The following is a 19115-nucleotide window of genomic DNA, read 5'->3' as shown; positions in this document are numbered from 1 at the left end:
ATATTTTTAATGGTTTTACCCGAAAAAGGAAGGAAGACCTGGGGTCATAGCAGTCATATGGGAGAGCATTAGGAAACTATAAATTATATTAATTACCCCTTGCTCACTCCATAGTCTTTTATAGCAATGGGTTTTAAGAGGTTTGTCAGTCCTATATATTTTTGTTGCTTCTTGGGAACTAGTTTGTGGAAGATGATATGCTGTGCTTTGACCCAGAATTCTGGGTCTTCAGAATCAATTTTTTTTTTTTTGCTCACTGACCAGCATTGCCTCATCTTAACATCTGGGGGCCAGAATTCAGAGATTACTTACAAGGGCTTCTGCCCCTTCAGACCACTCACTGCTCTCAGAGATGACATGGGCTTCTGAGGTGATGATTTAAGGATCTTAATTTTCCTTCCTTAGCAATGTTTCTAGGAGAAACAATGTATCAAAAACATCTGGCACCCACTCCTCTGTGAAATGGAAATTCCCTCAAGGGAGTGCATGGGTTCAGAGACAAATATTTTCTTCCCTATTTCTCCATAGGCTAGCTTGCAACATTTTGAGTAATCATCAGTGGTGGTGAGGGAACACGTACAATATAAATAGAAGTAACATTAATAAATAGAATATGCTGTTTGCCAATTACAGCTCTTTCTGAAGAAATGAATTTGAATATATCCACCTAAATCTGGAAAGCCTCACACTGGATCAGACATGTAACTGTTGCTAGGCCTTTTAACATGGTTTGGGTATTTTAAAAGCTTTCATTTACAGATTTCATTCTATGTACATGAAATATCTATTGCCCGATATCAGAAAACAGAACTCTCTAGCAGTTCTGAAAGCTTCTACATGTTCCTTTTAGTTAATTCAAATAAATTAAGAATGATGAGAGCTATTTGTCTCAGAATAAGATTTTATTTTATTTTAAGAATGAGATAGCCCTCCAGATTTTGTCTTGATATATCTGAAAATTCCCAACTCTTTTCCATTTGATGGAGTCATAAATCACCTTTATGATGAGTGGAAACTAGGGCTTTTGATAGAGACAAAGGTATTGTGGAGGGTGCCAGGGTGGGAAATCTGATGGTTTTCAGTCTAGGCAGGTGACTAGATTTAAACCCTCATTCATGCCTTTGTGGGGGGAGGGGCATCCTGGGCCAAACCTAAGCAGCCCCAAGTGGTCCAACATCCTTGGATAAAGTAGATGGTCAATAATAAATTTAAACCTTTGCTTCCATTTCTTAAGTGACTTTTCTACAGTACTTGTCTTGCTCTCCTGTCATGCAAACAGCAGTTGTTATATGGTGGTCAGACTATATATAATCCATTGAAAGGATTGGATAAATGTCAAGCAATTATGCAAATGAGACACATCATAGCACCATAGTAATTAATTACATAGAAATAAGTATTAGGAACCTTTATGAAAATATTAATGTATCATAAAAGCTATAGAATAACACAAATAATCAATGATTCATGTACAGAGCATTTATAGTTGTTCTTTCATTTATAAAGAACATTTTCCTTGCAGGTCTTTATTTCATTAGGTCTTTGTGATGGTTAGGTTTGGGTGTCAACTTGGCCAGGTCATGGTGTCCAGTTGTCTGCTCAGGCAAGCACTGACCTACCCATTATTGTAAGAATATTTCATGGCTGGTTGACCAAGGCTGGTTTGTTAAGTCAAAGTCAGTTGATTGCATCTGTGGCTGGTCACATCTACAATCAATTAATGGTGTATATTCTGCAACGTGAAAATCCAATCAGCTGGATTTAATCCCATCCGTTGAAGACTTTTAAGGGAGAAGAGAGAATTTTCAGTTTTTCCTCAATCAGCCAGCCTCTCCTGTGCAAGGACCTTTATCAGGCTTCCAGCCTCACAGCCTCCCCTACATATTTTGGACTCTGTATCCCCTTGTTTGCATGAGACACCTTTCTAAATCTGAAATTACAGATATCTCCTGTTGGCTCTGTTCTCTAGAGAATCCTGACTAACACAAGCATAATAACACTTGTGAGAAGGAGTCATCATATCCTTAGTTTTCAGATGCAGTCTCTAAGGCACAAAGTATATGCACTTGTAATACATGCGCCACGTTGAAGATACGATAACTGTAATATTAAAAAAACTTGAAGGTAAAGCTCAGAGATTGCAAATGACTGGATTGTGGGTGTATGTGCCTACCAATATGCTTTAGACTTTAGAGTATTACAAAAGAAACTTAGAAAAACATTTTAAACTGGTGAAGCTATGATTCACATACAAGTCTAATACCAAAGTCCATTTGTCTTAATATCTTATCATATTCTGCTAAAAGCAATCAATTCCAGCTTTCAACATTTTTCCTGAAAAACATCTTCCCCAAATCTACAAGTTGAATGTGCCCATTTTCCATCCTTTCAATTCATGACAGAAAATATTTACTGTGAGTGAAAAATATGGTTTGCCATTTTTCCAGCCTCCTAAAATATTTCCTTTCCATTTTTGACCTTAAACATAAAATTAGCTTTTTTTTTGTCTTCCACTATTCAATCCCAAAGCCAACACCCCATATTTTAAGTTTATGTTATACCAGTAACATTCTTTTAGATTCTGCCTCTCCCAAAGAAGAGTTTACCTGGAGAATTCCTGCTTAAACATGGAAACTTTCCATTACTTTGCAGTATAAAACCAATGTGTATATATTTTGATAGTGAAAAGAGAGGAGGGAAACAGATAATAGATGAGATTAAATAATCCGAATGATTAATGAACAAAACATAACATGTCACATAGAATATGTAGCTGTCAATAGATTCTGCTTTAGATGAAGGCATGTGGAAAAAATGAGACTGTAAAAATTAATTTCTAAAATAGTAAAGCTAACAAAGTGGCTAGCAGAGGTATTTTACGCCTATTGCGATTTCTTTTGTTCAAAGATGGGAACAGTTATAAAACAAATGAGCTACCTCCTGCAGGCTAATGTTCTTTCTCTTAAGAATAAAAATTACTTTTAAATTTTAATCATCATCCACAGTACTGACCAAGGAAATCTGTGTTTATATGTCAATAAAAAGGCAGCTTGAGTTATATTTACAGTTATCTTCAGGGTACAATTTAATGAAAATGAAAGCGTGCAATAATGCATCCTCCCAAATGCATAAATTATGCATCTTCATGATCCATAGCACTACACTCCATACAAACATTATGAAAAATGAATTTCTTTTAAAGAATAACCAGGCTTTGTCAATACTTACTTAAAAAACAAGCATCAGGGAGAAAAAAGCAATTAATTGGTAAGTATTTCATAAATCTTGAATTAATAATTTCAAGACATCTGTATTATGTTCAAAACAGTGTTATACAATATCATACCCCATAAATTCTCATGCCCTCTCATTGAAAACCTGTAATAGTTTGGAAAATAAGAACTGTACTCAAACAAATATATTCCCTCTCCTCCATATTTTTATATACAATCAGGACCTAATGTGCGCCAGAAGTAGTAGGACTATTTGCATTGCATTTGATATTCACAACATTTCTCAATTTTTGACCTTTATCACTATCACTAGATAATTTTATACATATAGTCTGTGCTGGTTTGAAAGGTTGTATGTACCGTAGAAAAGCCATGTTTTAATCCTAATCCCATTCTGTAAGGCAGCCGTTTCTTCTAATCCTTATTCAGTATTGTATGTTTGAAACTGTAACTAGATCATCTCCCTGGAGATGTGACTCAATCAAGAGTTAAACTGGATTAGGTGGAGACCTTTCTCTGCCTATTCGGGTGGGTCTTGATTAGCTTACTGGAATCCTATAAAAGAGAAAACATTTTGGAGAAAGAGAGAGGTTCTGAGAGAGCAGAATGACATAGCCACGAGAAGCAGAGACTCCACCAGTCAATAACCTTTGGAAATGAAGAAAGAAAACACTTCCCAGGGAGCTTCATGAAACAGGAAGCCAGAAGAGAAAGCTAGTAGATGATGCCATGTTGGCCGCATGCCTTTCCAGATGAGAGACAAACCCTGACCATGTTTGCCATGTGCCTTCTCACTTGAGAGAGAAACTCTGAACTTCTTGGGCCTTCTTGAACCAGAGTATCTTTCCCTGGATGCCTTAGATTAGACATTTCTATAGAATTGTTTTAATTAGAACATTTTCTCAGCCTTAGATCTGTAAACTAGCAATTTATAATATTCCCCTTTTCACAAGCCATTCTGTTTCTGTTATATGGCATTCCAGCAGTTAGCAAACTAAAACAAGTCACAGAGATACACTGATGGGATTTAAAGAAGACTTTGATCCTATCACTTTAAGAGCACAACTAAATCCATATCATATTCCTATATTTCTTAATTTAAAAGAGAGTCAGCCAGTAAAACAAAAGAGGTATTTTACTCTACCAAATGCTGAGAGGCTCTGAAAATATGGCTCTTATTTAGAGGAGGTGTGTATGTGTGTGTGTGTGTGTGTGTGTGTGTGTGTTTCCAGAATAAATATTTACAAGGTCACTTTTGCAATTTTTTAAAAGTAACATAGCTGCAAATTTCTCTCCATTTATTCAGTCTTTCACTAAATTCTTAGAATTCTTGTATTTGCTAGATACTAGATAATAGTGCAGTATCCTTATTCTCAGGAAATGCATAATTGCACTGTCTTATAAAGGGAGAGAGATATATAAACAAACAAGCACAATTCAACGTTATAGTAGATTTGAGAAAGTTTGTCTTCAGTGTATGGTGGTATGAATGACAGAAAGAAATTAATGGCTACTTACAAGAATGAAGATCACTTTAGATTTTATGGAAAAATTAGACCGAGTATGGAATTGAAAGAATATTGAAACAAGAAAATTCCATTAAGTGATAGAAGGGAGAATGGAATGTGAGCATGGGTCAGGAGTAGGAGGCAGTATGACACATTTGGGATCCTCCAAGGTATTGAGTGTGGCTGGTGTCCTCACACGGCACAGAGGATGCATTGGCAGATGAGATGGGACACTTAGGTAAGAACCTAATGTTAATCTTCGATTCAGGAGAGTGTGAATTATTTCTGCTCCATCCAAGGAGTTAACCATTAGTGTGCTGGTTTGAATCTATGATGTTCCCCACAAAAGCTATGTTTTAATCCTGACCCAATCTTGTGGGGACAGCTGTTTCTTTTAATCCTGATTCAATCCTATAGGGTGGCAACTTTTGATTATATTATTTCAATGGAGATGAGGTGTGCCCAATTGTGGATGTGACCTTTTGACTAGATGAAGATGTGACTTCACCCATTCCAGGTTGGTCTTGATTTGTTTACTAGAGTCTTTAAAAGGGAAAACATTTTGGAGTGAGTCCAGAAATGACAGAGATGCTTGCAGATGCAGATATTTAGAGAGCAGAAGGGACAGAGTCCTCACAGCCAGAGACCTTTGGAGATGAAAAGGAAACTATCCCCAGGGAAGCTGTTTGAAACCAGAAGTCAAAGGCCCCAGCAGATGCCAGCCACATGCCTTCCTAGCTGACAGAGGTGTTCCAGACCCATCGGCTTTTCTTGAATTAAGGTATCTTTTCCTGGATGCCTGAATTTGGACATTTTTATAGTCCTAGGACTATAATCTTGCAACTGAATAAATCCCCTTTATAAAAGCTGATCCATTTCTGTTATATTGCATTCTAGCAGTTTAAGAAACTAATACAACTAGCATATAATTAATTAAAATTAAATATAATTAAAGACTAAATGCCAAAGTTACCATAACCATGTTTCAAATACTCAAAATCTACAGACGGCTATTGGCTACCATTTGGGACAATGTGAATATCAAACATTTCTATCACTGCAGAAAGTTCTATTAAACAGCACCGCATTATATAGAATAAGAATCCCAAATTTTAATGCCTACAGAAACCTGACAAGTAATAAATGATGAGTGAAACTGACTTCAGATGCATTTTTTTAATGTACTTTGAAATTTATTGCTTTTTTTATTAATTAAAGAAAAAAAAGAAATTAACACAACATTTAGAAATCCTTCCATTCTACATATGCAATCAGTAATTCTTAACATCATCACACAGATGCATGATCATCATTTCTTGGTACATGTGCATCGATTTAGGAAAAGAACTAGCAAAACAACAGAAAAAGATATAGAATGTTAATATAGAGAAAAAAATTAAAAAAATAATAATAGTAAAAAAAAAAGACACAAACAAACAAACAAACAAACAAAAACCCTATAGCTCAGATGCAGCTTCATTCAGTGTTTTAACATAATTACATTACAATTAGGTAGTATTGTGCTGTCCATTTTTGAGTTTTTGTATCTAGTCCTGTTGCACAGTCTGTATCCCTTCAGCTCCAATTACCCATTATCTTACCCTGTTTCTAAGTCCTGTTGGTCTCTGTTACCAATGACATATTCCAAGTTTATTCTCGAACATTGGTTCACATCAGTGGGACGATAGAGTATTTGTCCTTTAGTTTTTGGCTAGACTCACTCAGCATAATATTCTCTAGGTCCATCCATGTTATTACATGCTTCATAAGTTTATTCTGTCTTAAAGCTGCATAATATTCCATCGTATGTATATACCACAGTTTGTTTAGCCATTCTTCTGTTGATGGACAATTTGGCTGTTTCCATCTCTTTGCAATTGTAAATAACGCTGCTATAAACATTGGTGTGCAAATGTCCGTTTGTGTCTTTGCCCTTAAGTCCTTTGAGTAGATACCTAGCAATGGTATTGCTGGGTCGTATGTCAATTCTATATTCAGCTTTTTGAGGAACCGCCAAACTGCCTTCCACAGTGGTTGCACAATTTGACATTCCCACCAACAGTGGATAAGTGTGCCTCTTTCTCCGCATCCTCTCCAGCACTTGTCGTTTTCTGTTTTGTTGATAATGGCCATTCTGGTGGGTGTGAGATGATATCTCATTGTGGTTTTGATTTGCATTTCTCTAATGGCCAGGGACATTGAGCATCTCTTCATGTGCCTTTTGGCCATTTGTATTTCCTCTTCTGAGAGGTGTCTGTTCAAGTCTTTTTCCCATTTTGTAATTGGGTTGGCTGTCTTTTTGTTGTTGAGTTGGACAATCTCTTTATAAATTCTGGATACTAGACCTTTATCTGATATGTCGTTTCCAAATATTGTCTCCCATTGTGTAGGCTATCTTTCTACTTTCTTGATGAAGTTCTTTGATGCACAAAAGTGTTTAATTTTGAGGAGCTCCCACTTATTTCTTTCTTTCTTCAGTGCTCTTGCTTTAGGTTTAAGGTCCATAAAACCGCCTCCAATTGTCTCATAAGATATCTCCCTACATTTTCCTCTAACTGTTTTATGGTCTTAGACCTAATGTTTAGATCTTTGATCCATTTTGAGTTAACTTTTGTATAGGGTGTGAGATACGGGTCTTCTTTCATTCTTTTGCATATGTATATCCAGTTCTCTAGGCACCATTTATTGGAGAGACTGTTCTGTCCCAGGTGAGTTGGCTTGAATGCCTTATCAAAGATCAAATGTCCATAGATGAGAGGGTCTATATCTGAGCACTCTATTCGATTCCATTGGTCGATATCTATCTTTATGCCAATACCATGCTGTTTTGACCACTGTGGCTTCATAATATGCCTTAAAGTCTGGCAGCGTGAGACCTCCAGCTTCATTTTTTTTCCTCAAGATACTTTTAGCAGTTCGGGACACCCTGCCTTTCCAGATAAATTTGCTTATTGGTTTTTCTATTTCTGAAAAATAAGTTGTTGGGATTTTGATTGGTATTGCATTGAATCTGTAAATCAATTTAGGTAGGATTGACATCTTAACTATATTTAGTCTTCCAATCCATGAACACGGTATGCCCTTCCATCTATTTAGGTCTTCTGTGATTTCTTTTAACAGTTTTTTATAGTTTTCTTTGTATAGGTTTTTTGTCTCTTTAGTTAAATTTATTCCTAGGTATTTTATTCTTTTAGTTGCAATTGTAAACGGGAGTCGTTTCTTGATTTCCCTCTCAGCTTGTTCATTACTAGTGAATAGAAATGCTGCAGATATTTGAGTGTTGATCTTGAAACCTGCTACTTTGCTGTACTCAATTATTAGCTCTAGTAGTTTTGTTGTGGATTTTTCTGGGTTTTTAACATATAGTATCATATCGTCTGCAAACAGTGATAGTTTTACTTCTTCCTTTCCAATTTTGATGCCTTGTATTTCTTTTTCTTGTCTAATTGCTCTGGCTAGAACCTCCAACACGATGTTGAATAATAGTGGTGATGGACATCCTTGTCTTGTTCCTGATCTTAGGGGGAAAGTTTTCAATTTTTCCCCATTGAGGAGGATATTAGCTGTGGGTTTTTCATATATTCCCTCTATCATTTTAAGGAAGTTCCCTTGTATTCCTATCTTTTGAAGTGTTTTCAACAGGAAAGGATGTTGAATCTTGTCAAATGCCTTCTCTGCATCAATTGAGATGATCATGTGATTTTTCTGCTTTGATTTGTTGATATGGTGTATTACATTAATTGATTTTCTTATGTTGAACCATCCTTGCATACCTGGGATGAATCCTACTTGGTCATGATGTATAATTATTTTAATGTGTTGTTGGATTCGATTTGCTAGAATTTTGTTGAGGATTTTTGCATCTATATTCATTAGAGAGATTGCTCTGTAGTTTTCTTTTTTTGTAATATCTTTTTTTCTGGTTTTGGTATGAGGGTGATGTTGGCTTCATAGAATGAATTAGGTAGCTTTCCCTCTGCTTCAATTTTTTTAAAGAGTTTGAGGAGAGTTGGTACTAATTCTTTCTGGAATGTTTGATAAAATTCACATCTGAAGCTGTCTGGTCCTGGGCTTTTCTTTTTAGGAAGCTTTTGAATGACTGATTCAATTCCTTTACTTGTGATTGGTTTGTTGAGGTCATCTATGTCTTCTTGAGTCAAAGTTGGTTGTTCATGTCTTTCCAGGAACCTGTCCATTTCATCTAAATTGTTGTATTTATTAGCGTAAAGTTGTTCATAGTATCCTGTTATTACCTCCTTTATTTCTGTGAGGTCAGTGGTTATGTCTCCTCTTCCATTTCTGATCTTATTTATTTGCATCCTCTCTCTTCTTCTTTTTGTCAATCTTGCTCAGGGCCCATCAATCTTATTGACTTTCTCATAGAACCAACTTCTGGTCTTATTGATTTTCTCTATTGTTTTCATGTTTTCAATTTCATTTATTTCTGCTCTAATCTTTGTTATTTCTTTCCTTTTGCTTGCTTTGGGGTTAGTTTGCTGTTCTTCTCCAGTTCTTCCAAGTGGACAGTTAATTCCTGAATTTTTGCCTTTTCTTCTTTTCTGATATAAGCATTTAGGGCAATAAATTTCCCTCTTAGCACTGCCTTTGCTGCGTCCCATAGGTTTTGATATGTTGTGTTTTCGTTTTCATTCGCCTCGAGGTATTTACTAATTTCTCTTGCAATTTCTTCTTTGACTCACTCGTTGTTTAAGAGTGTGTTGTTGAGCCTCCACATATTTGTGAATTTTCTGGCACTCCATCTATTATTGATTTCCAACTTCATTCCTTTATGATCCGAGAAAGTGTTGTGTATTATTTCAATCTTTTTAAATTTGTTAAGACTTACTTCGTGACCCAGTATATGGTCTATCTTTGATCCATGAGCACTTGAGAAAAAGGTGTATCCTGCTGTTGTGAGATGTAATGTCCTATAAATGTCTGTTAAGTCTAGCTCATTTATAGTAATATTCAGATTCTCTATTTGTTTATTGATCCTCTGTCTAGATGTTCTGTCCATTGATGAGAGTGGGGAATTGAAGTCTCCAACTATTATGGTATATGTGTCTATTTCCCTTTTCAGTGTTTGCAGTGTATTCCTCACGTATTTTGGGGCATTCTGGTTCGGTGCATAAATATTTATGATTGTTATGTCTTCTTGTTTAATTGTTCCTTTTATTAGTAGATAGTGTCCTTCTTTGTCTCTTTTAACTGTTTTACATTTGAAGTCTAATTTGTTGGATATTAGTATAGCTACTCCTGCTCTTTTCTGGTTGTTATTTGCATGAAATATCTTTTCCCAACCTTTCACTTTCAACCTATGTTTATCTTTGGGTCTAAGATGTGTTTCCTGTAGACAGCATATAGAAGGATCCTGTTTTTTAATCCATTCTGCCAGTCTATGCCTTTTGTTTGGGGAATTCAGTCCATTAACATTTAGTGTTATTATTGTTTGGATAATATTTTCCTCTACCATTTTGCCTTTTGCATTATATATATCATATCTGATTTTCCTTCTTTCTACACTCTTCTCCACATCTCTCTCTTCTGTCTTTTCGGTTCTGACTCTAGTGCTCCCTTTAGTATTTCTTGCAGAGCTGGTCTCTTGGTCACAAATTCTCTCAGTGACTTTTTGTCTGAGAATGTTTTAATTTCTCCCTCCTTTTTGAAGGACAATTTTGCTGGATATAGGAGTCTTTGTTGGCAGTTTTTCTCTTTTAGTAATTTAAATATGTCATCCCACTGTCTTCTAGCTTCCATGGTTTCTGCTGAGAAATCTACACATAGTCTTATTGGGTTTCCCTTTTATATGATGGATTGTTTTTCTCTTGCTGCTTTCAAGATCCTCTCTTTCTCTTTGACCTCTGACATTCTAACTAGTAAGTGTCTTGGAGAACGCCTATTCGGGTCTATTCTCTTTGGGGTGCACTGCACTTCTTGGATCTGTAATTTTAGGTCTTTCATAAGAGTTGGGAAATTTTCAGTGATAGTTTCTTCCATTAGTTTTTCTCCTCCTTTTCCCTTCTCTTCTCCTTCTGGGACATCCACAACACATATATTTGTGTGCTTCATATTGTCATTCAGTTCCCTGATCCCCTGTTCAAATTTTTCCATTCTTTTCCCTATAGTTTCTGTTTCTTTTTGGAATTCAGATATTCCATCCTCCAATTCACTAATTCTAGCTTCTGTCTCTTTAAATCTACCATTGTAGGTATCCATTGTTTTTCCAGCTTTTCTACTTTGTCCTTCACTCCCATAAGTTCTGTGATTTGTTTTTTCAGTTTTTCTATTTCTTCTTTTTGTTCAGCTCATGTCTTCTTCATGTCCTCCCTCAATTTATCGATTTGGTTTTTGAAGAGGTTTTCCATTTCTGTTCGTATATTCAGCATTAGTTGTCTCAGCTCCTGTATCTCCTTTGAACTATTGGTTTGTTCCTTTGACTGGGCCATATTTTCAATTTTCTGAGCGTGATCCGTTATCTTCTGCTGGCTTCTGGGCATTTAATCAGATTTCCCTGGGTGTAAGACCCTGCAGGTTGAAAGATTTTTCTGTGAAATCTCTGGGCTCTCTTTTATTTATCCTTCCCAGTAGGTGGTGCTCATCTGTCTGCGGGTCCCACCAGTAAAAGATGCTTTGGCTCGTTTAACTGGAAAACTCTCGCTGTAGGGGAGGGTCGCCAGCCAAAGCGGCTTGGGGGAGTGCCAATCTGAGTCTCCCAGCCGGCCCGGGGATCCACGCACGGGGAGGGTCCCTGGACTCCGCGGCTTGGAGGAGTGCCTGTCCAAATTTTCCAGCCGGCCTGGGGCACCAAGCGTGGTGGGGGGGGCGCCAGCCACCGTGGCTAGGGGAAGTGTCTATCCACCGGTCCCAGCTGGACTGGGAAGCCACGTGTTTGGAAGGGACCCCGGTCGCCGTTCTCCGTGGCTTGGGGATCTCCGATCCAATTCTCCCAGCTGGTCCGGGGGGCCGCGCGTGGGGTGGGGGGGCGCCAGCCGCCGCAGCTTGAGGGGACCACCTGTCCAATTCTCCCAGCTAGCCCAGGAAGGAGGGAGGGAGGGACTCCGACCGACTGCTGCCCCGGCCCAGGGAAGCCCGCGCCCCTCGGCAATCTCACTGGAGCGGGTTCTCCCAGCCAGTCAGCCGTTCCAGAGTGGGGTACTCTGTCTTCTTGGTCTCTGTCGTGGCTCCGGGAGCTGTTCTGAATCGTTTCTACTTCTCTAGTAGCTGTTCTGGAGGAGGAACTAAGACCCGTGCATCTTACTAAGCCGCCATCTTCCCCAGAAGTCCTCAGATACATTTTTAAAAGTAACATATTTTAGTTAGGCAAGGAAATATATGAACTCAGTCAGTCTTGCTAGATCTTCTAGTTGTTCAGGAAATTAAATGAATTAAGAAAATTGAGCTGAGAGTCATAGCCAGATTTTAGCCTCTAGGTAGCTATTAGTACTATAGGTAGCTATTATGTAATTTTAAGCAACAAATATCATAATCAGATTCATAAATTATATATAACACTCTGGTTACTTTATGGATGATGGATTAGAGGCAGGTAATACTGGAGGCAGATTATCACAACAGTTTGTTTGAGGCCTAATGAGAGAGAACCTCAGTCAAGGGAGCACCTGGGAGTATACAGAGGTGATGAGGGATAAACATCACCTGTGGAATCCTTAGGCTGTTGATTTACTGTGAGGACAGGAGGAGTAGCTATCATAGTTTTACCTTAATTGAAAGGATAGATATTTTGGCAATTTCCTGAGATGAAAATACATGAGGAAAGCATGATTGAGGTGCCTATGGAATATCCCAGAGAGAATGCTCCAAAGAAAGAAGAATAGACGGTTTGAGAGCACAGAAAAAATGCCTAAACTGTAAACCAGTGTTTGCCAAACTTCAGTCCATGGGCCAAATCTGGACTACCTGCCTTTACTGTAAATAAAGTTTTATGGAACACAGTCATGCTCATTCATTTACTTAACATCTATGGCTGTTTTTGCTCTATAACATCAACATTGAACAGTTGTTTCAAATTGTGTGAACTCACAAATCCAGATATATTTGCTATCTGTCCAGTTACAGAAACCTTTGCCAACCCCTACTCTAAAGCAAGATATTAATATACTATATAGAAAATATGGAAATAAGCCTATTCATTCATTTATTTGATAAATTAGAAAGTATTATTTCATATTTATTAAGAACCATCTATGTGCCAGGCACTAGGCTAATAAATGACGTATAGAAATAAATCATGGCTCTTTAAAAACAAATTTATGTAGGTAAAATTATTATGAAACAGGATTTTTATTCTAGATAAATATAGTATTAATAGTAAAGACTCTTTTTCTTCTTAAGTTATCACAAGAAAGAAAATCGTACTGTGGCAAATTCGTGAGTTCCTCCAGTTCTGAGAGCCTCCAAACAATTTTGTTTAGGTTCACGCTAATTTCCACTGGGATGGTAGGTGATATCGCGGCTTGTCTGCCATCTCTCCTGGAGTAATTCAACATTAATACACAACTCTAGAAATGTGGAAGGCTTTCAAGATTGAATGGTATTGAATTCCAGAAGAATTTCCAGCCTGGGAAGACCAGTGCGGACGGGTAGAAAGAGAAGAATCTTCTTGGCATACCTACAACTCCAATAAAATAGGTGACCATTCATGCATTCAGTCGTTCATTCACCCATCCATTAATTTAACAAGTATTTATGGCATATCTGCTATATCTCAAGTACTGTTTGGGCCCTGAAGACACAAAACAGAGCAAAATGATGATTTTAGGAGCCAATGTGGATATTGACATGGTTGAAGAAATTATGCCTCATGGAGTTCTAAGAGAATATAACAGTAAAGTTTAAATAATTGGATGACAAATTGAATGCATGTATTAATCTCTCAGTCCTCTCAACAAATTGAATAAAAATGTCAGTAAAATGATTTTTAGAAATACACCAACAGGTGGGCAATGGTAGCTCAGTGGCAGAATTCTCTCCTGCCAAGCTCGAGACCTGGGTTTAATTCCTGGAGTCTGCCCATGCCAAAAAAAGAAAGAGAGAGAGAAGGAGAGAGAGGGAGGGAGAGAGAGAGAGAGAGAGAGAGAGAGAGAGAGAGAGAGAGAGAGAGAGAGAGAGAGAGAGAGAGAGAGAGAGAGAGAGAGAGAGAGAATATATACCAACAAGGTTAATAAGAAGAAAGGAGATTTTGGAAACTAGTAGGAAGGGCAAAGTCACTGAATTAAAAGAATCGACACCCTTGGGTTTCAGCTCCAACATACATGTGAAGAGCTTGGAAGTTACCCCATCCTTCAAACAAGGAAGAGCTAAATAAACCAAGTATCACTGACTTTTCTTAAATCATCAGAAAACTGAGGCTTCAGGGCAAACCACCACCCAAAATCTGGCTAGGCAGGTGAATTCAGAGTCACAACTGCAGACTCTCAATTACACCAGAAACTACAGACACCATAAACTGGAAGAAAAATGCCAATGCAATCTTGACAAATTGTTGGAGGCTGAATATGAGCTGGCATGACAGCGAATTATTTCCATAGTCTTAGGAGGGTTACCTAAAATGGAGCAAAATGATAATTTCATGGTTTACCTCCAGAAACCTCACCAACTTCTCAAGGCAAAGACCTAAAGAAGATCTACTCATGGTGCTGGAGTGAGGAGTGGAAGAGCAAAACTGTGAAACATACAAGAGCATTCTGCATAACAAAAGTCTCTTTTCCAGCAGAAAAGCTTTATTAGAGCTTATCTCAGCTTAGGAAAGAGTTTCCTGTCACTCCTGCCACTCTACCCTTCCCCTAAGGGGGAAGAAAAGTTATACCAGGGGAGAAACTATTGTGAAGTTTTCAGCTGTAATGTATGGATCCACTAAAAGATTAAAATTTAGCCATAAGATTATAGAATGCCTCCTCTCCCTCACTCCTTATCGCTGCACCCATAGAACTCCAATACAATAACTGGATTGTAGTTAAAAAAGAGTCAGAAGACACCAACATTTTCTAAGTAACAGTACTTAAAGAAGCTAAGATGGGAAACAAAAAAAGGACATTAAAGAAATTTGGAGTCTTATGACATCTAAGGTCACAGCAGACATCCACACAGCCCAATTCCTATGCAAAGTAATATAATTCCTCACACCAAAAGCCTATAAACCTCATTTCCTATCACATGATATAACATGTCTCACTTTCAACAAAAACTTATAATGTGTACCAAAAGTCAAGAAGAAAGTCCAAAGAGTAAAGCATATGTCAGAAACAGAATCAGATACGAAACATATGTTAGAATTATCAGACAGGGAATTTAAAAACATTATGATTAATATGCTAAGGACACTAATGAAAAAAGTAGACAACATGGAAAAACAGTTGGCTAATATAAGCTTAGAAATAGGAACTGTGAGAAAGATTCAAAATAAATTTTAAAACATTGTAACAGAAATGACAAATGCCTATGATAGACTGATTCATCAGTAGACTGGACATACATGAGGAAAGAATCAGTGAGCTTGAAGATAGGTCAGTAACAACTTCCCAAACCAAAATTCAAAGAGAAAAAAAGAATGAAAAACAAACAAACAAACAAAACAACAACAAAATACATAACATCCAAGATCTGCAAGACAATTTCTAAATAGATAACACACAAGTAATTGGAATACCAGAAGGGGCAGAAATAAATATTTGCATTAATAATGGCTGAGAAGTTTCCGAAATTTATTATGGACACCAAATCATGGGTCCAGGAAGTTCAGAGGACACCAGGCAAGATAAATACCAAAAAACACTAAAAGCACTATATGTAGATAGTTCATATTGAAACTGCAGAAAACTTTGAAAGAAAAAGAAAGAGAGAGAAAACTTTGAAAGAAGCCAGAAGCCACAAGAATAAAATATGCAATTCTTATAGAGGGCAAAGGATAAGAATCATAGCAGACTTCTCATTTAAAACCATGCAAATAAGACGTTAGTGGGACAAAAAATTGTAAATGTTAAAAGAAAAAAAAGTACCAACCAAGAATTAATGTCCATTGAAATTATCCTTCAAACTTAAAACAAAATAAAGACTTTCTCAGATAAACAAAAACTGAGGGAATTCCTTGCCCATAAACCAGTTCTGCAAAAAATGTTAAAAGATTTACTTCCAGACAAGAAAAATATGTCATAAGTTTGGTTCACAAAGAGAAAGGAAGAGTGTGAGATAAAAATTAATTCAGGTAAAATAAAATTTTTAGTTTTCTTATTCTTAATTGATCTAAAAGATAACCATTTAACATAATAATAGTAACAATATATTACATGAATAAAGCACATGGTAAGTCAAATGATTGGCAGCAATGTAATAAAGGACAGGAGGGAAGAATTGGGAATATTCTGTTTTAAAGTATCTGCCTATAAGTGGAAAGGTAGAGTTTTATTTAAATGAAAATTAATGCGAGATATAATTTGGAAAATGTAAAGTAACCAGTGGATATTTATTTTTAATAATTTATATGCTGAGAGGAGATACAATGGAATAATATAAAGCACTTAAAATCAGAGAAAGTAGAAAAAGAGGGAGAAAAGAAACAAAGAATACAACAAATTGGAAAAAGTTTACAAATATGTTAGATATTACGCCAATGATATCAATAATAATTTAAATGTAAATGGTCAAAATGCACCAATTTAAAGACAGAGATTGTCAGGTAAATAAAAAAACAAAACTCAACTTTACATATCTACAAGAAATCAACTTAAAGAGAAATGAAGGTGGTTAAGAAGTAAAGAGATAGGCAAAGATACATCGTCCTAATACTAATTAAAAGAAATATGGAGTAGCTATATTTATTTCAGCCAAAGCATATTTCACATCAAGGAAAATTTTCATGGATGAAGAGGGGCAATGCATAATGGTAAAGAGTAGATTTTAATTTTTTCTATATATTTATGCACCCAACCACAGAGCATCAAACTACATGAGGTGAAACCGACAAACCAAAAGAAGAAATAGACAAATCCACTACTAAATTCAGAGACTTGCCACCTCATTTTCAATAACTGATAGGTCATCATACAGAAAATCAGTAAAATATCGTTGACATGAATGTCACTATCAGTCAACTAATCAACATTTGCAGAACATGCCATTTAACAATTGCAGAGAACATATTTTTCTCAAGCTCACAAGGAACATTCACCAAGATTGACCACACATTGTGACATAAACCATGTATGCTTTAACAAATTTAACAGAATAGACAACATACAAATAATGCATATGCTCAGGGCACCAAGGAATTAAATTAGAAAGCAATAGCAGAAAGATAGCTGTAAAATACCCATATTTTTGGAAATTAAACAACACACATCTAAATAACATTTGAGTCAACAATAACCTCTCAAGAGAAATTTTTAAAAGGAGAGGAAAAAAACACATTGAAGGCGTGGTAAAGGGACACAGGAGCCAACTGAAGGAACTCCTAATGGTTAAAGTTGGAACAATTTGAACAACAAAATATAGTAGTATTTTATAATAGCCTAAAATATAAAATATTCATGTATCCATACTGACATAATTAAATGTTTCAGCAAAAACATAAATGGGGGAGAATAGACAAATTTTACGTCCAGAAGAATTTCAATTAATTTGTGTACTCTTCCCTCAATGTGGTAGATTATAACTCTTCACTCTCTAAGTGTGGGTTGCACATAACTGACTTCCTTCCAAACAGCGCAATATGAGATAGGGACCAAAAAGAGCAACTTCACAATGGAGAAACCTGAAAATCCCTACTTGGTCAGTTGATCTAGGTATACATTTTACTATATTACTGGGTAGAGGTATGGTACGGTTAAATGCCAGTCAAGAGAGAGACCAGAGAAGTTTTTTAAAGTTATTATGTTCACAGTTCCATGGGTAGAGAATCAGATTTAGCCATGAGGTAGGGGGAGAGAGGGTGGAAATGTATACCTACTTTTTGCAGTCTTCACAGGAAAATGTGGAGGGGGCTGCCACCATGGGACTGGCTGGTTAGATTTGAAAATGACACCCCCACATCTTGGAGGTTGCTTTTGTGCAAGTAGGGAGATTAAGAATTATCTGGGAGTAGCAAACTGTTTGTAAAAGTGGTGTGGCCACCTGTGAGTACCTATAGATGATAGCATCAATTTACAGAAGTTAAAAAAAAAGCAGTCGTATAGTCAACAACCAGGTGATACAATGAATCACATCAACAGACTAAAGAAGAAAAATCTTCAACAGTGATAAATCATGTGGTTATTATGTATCCTTGAGATGATGCGATGAAACTGTGTTTACTTGTGTGGTCTTCCTCCCGAGAGCACATTAGCCCAGTTCAATTGTGAAGAAAATATCAGATACATTCCAACTGAGGGATATTCCACAAAATGTGTCTGAGCAGTGCTTTTCAATACTAGCAAGGTTATACAAACAGAAAAGTCTGGGAAACTTTTACATCTAAGAGGAATCTAAGGGAACAGGAAAACTGAAGGTAATGCAGAATCCTGGATGGGATCCTAAGACAAAGAACTTTAGGTAAAAACTAAAGAAATATGAATAAAGTATAGTCCTTACTTGATACTGTGTATGCTGGTTCATTAATTGTAACAAATGCACCACACTAATGTAAGATGTTAATAATAGAGGAAGCTCGGTGTGGGGTATGAGGGAATGCTCTACTATCTTCACAATCTTTCTATAAATCTAAAATCGTTCTAGAATAAAATAGTTGTTAAAATGAATGGAAAAGATGCTAGCATGAAGAAAAGCTGAGAAGCTATCTGATTTGTATTACAGAACTGCCAAAACGCTAAAAAATTGGTAGTACCAGTAATCTGGAAATGAAATCACGGGAAGGTTTGACTAGAAAGTAGGACAGTAATTCACATGCCTCTCTAATATTTTATTGCATGCATTAAATATTATAAGTGGACTATACCTTAATAATAACGATTTTTAAAAGGTGAATTTGAGAGTGAGATCCCCACCACCAGCCTGGCCAGTATTTTATGTATCTTTGTAATTGTTATCCCTCTTCATCAGTTGAAAAGTGCATATATATTCTCTGGCTTGAGTAAATAGATAGCGTTTTGACTGGAAATTGATAGGAATAACTGAGGTTTGCAGTGCTACACTAAAAAGAAGGGATCATGTGAAAATTTACATGCTAAGTATACACGTACTTGACCCTGTTTCTCCATTTGATTCCCGACTTGCTGGAAAGAGATTGCAAGCTTCTTGTCTGAAAAAATACGGTCATCCCAAAGTAAAAGATTAAAAACCCTGATGTCAACATATCAGCAACGCAACTACGTGGCCCACTCAATTCACCCTAGAATGAAATTCTACCCGTTCCCACAGAGCTTCC

Source organism: Tamandua tetradactyla, chromosome 7 (genome assembly GCF_023851605.1).
Source record: "Tamandua tetradactyla isolate mTamTet1 chromosome 7, mTamTet1.pri, whole genome shotgun sequence".
In the NCBI taxonomy this organism is placed as follows: Eukaryota; Metazoa; Chordata; class Mammalia; order Pilosa; family Myrmecophagidae; genus Tamandua; species Tamandua tetradactyla.
The sequence above is the reverse complement of the archived record's forward strand: the minus strand, read 5'-3'. Positions refer to the sequence as shown.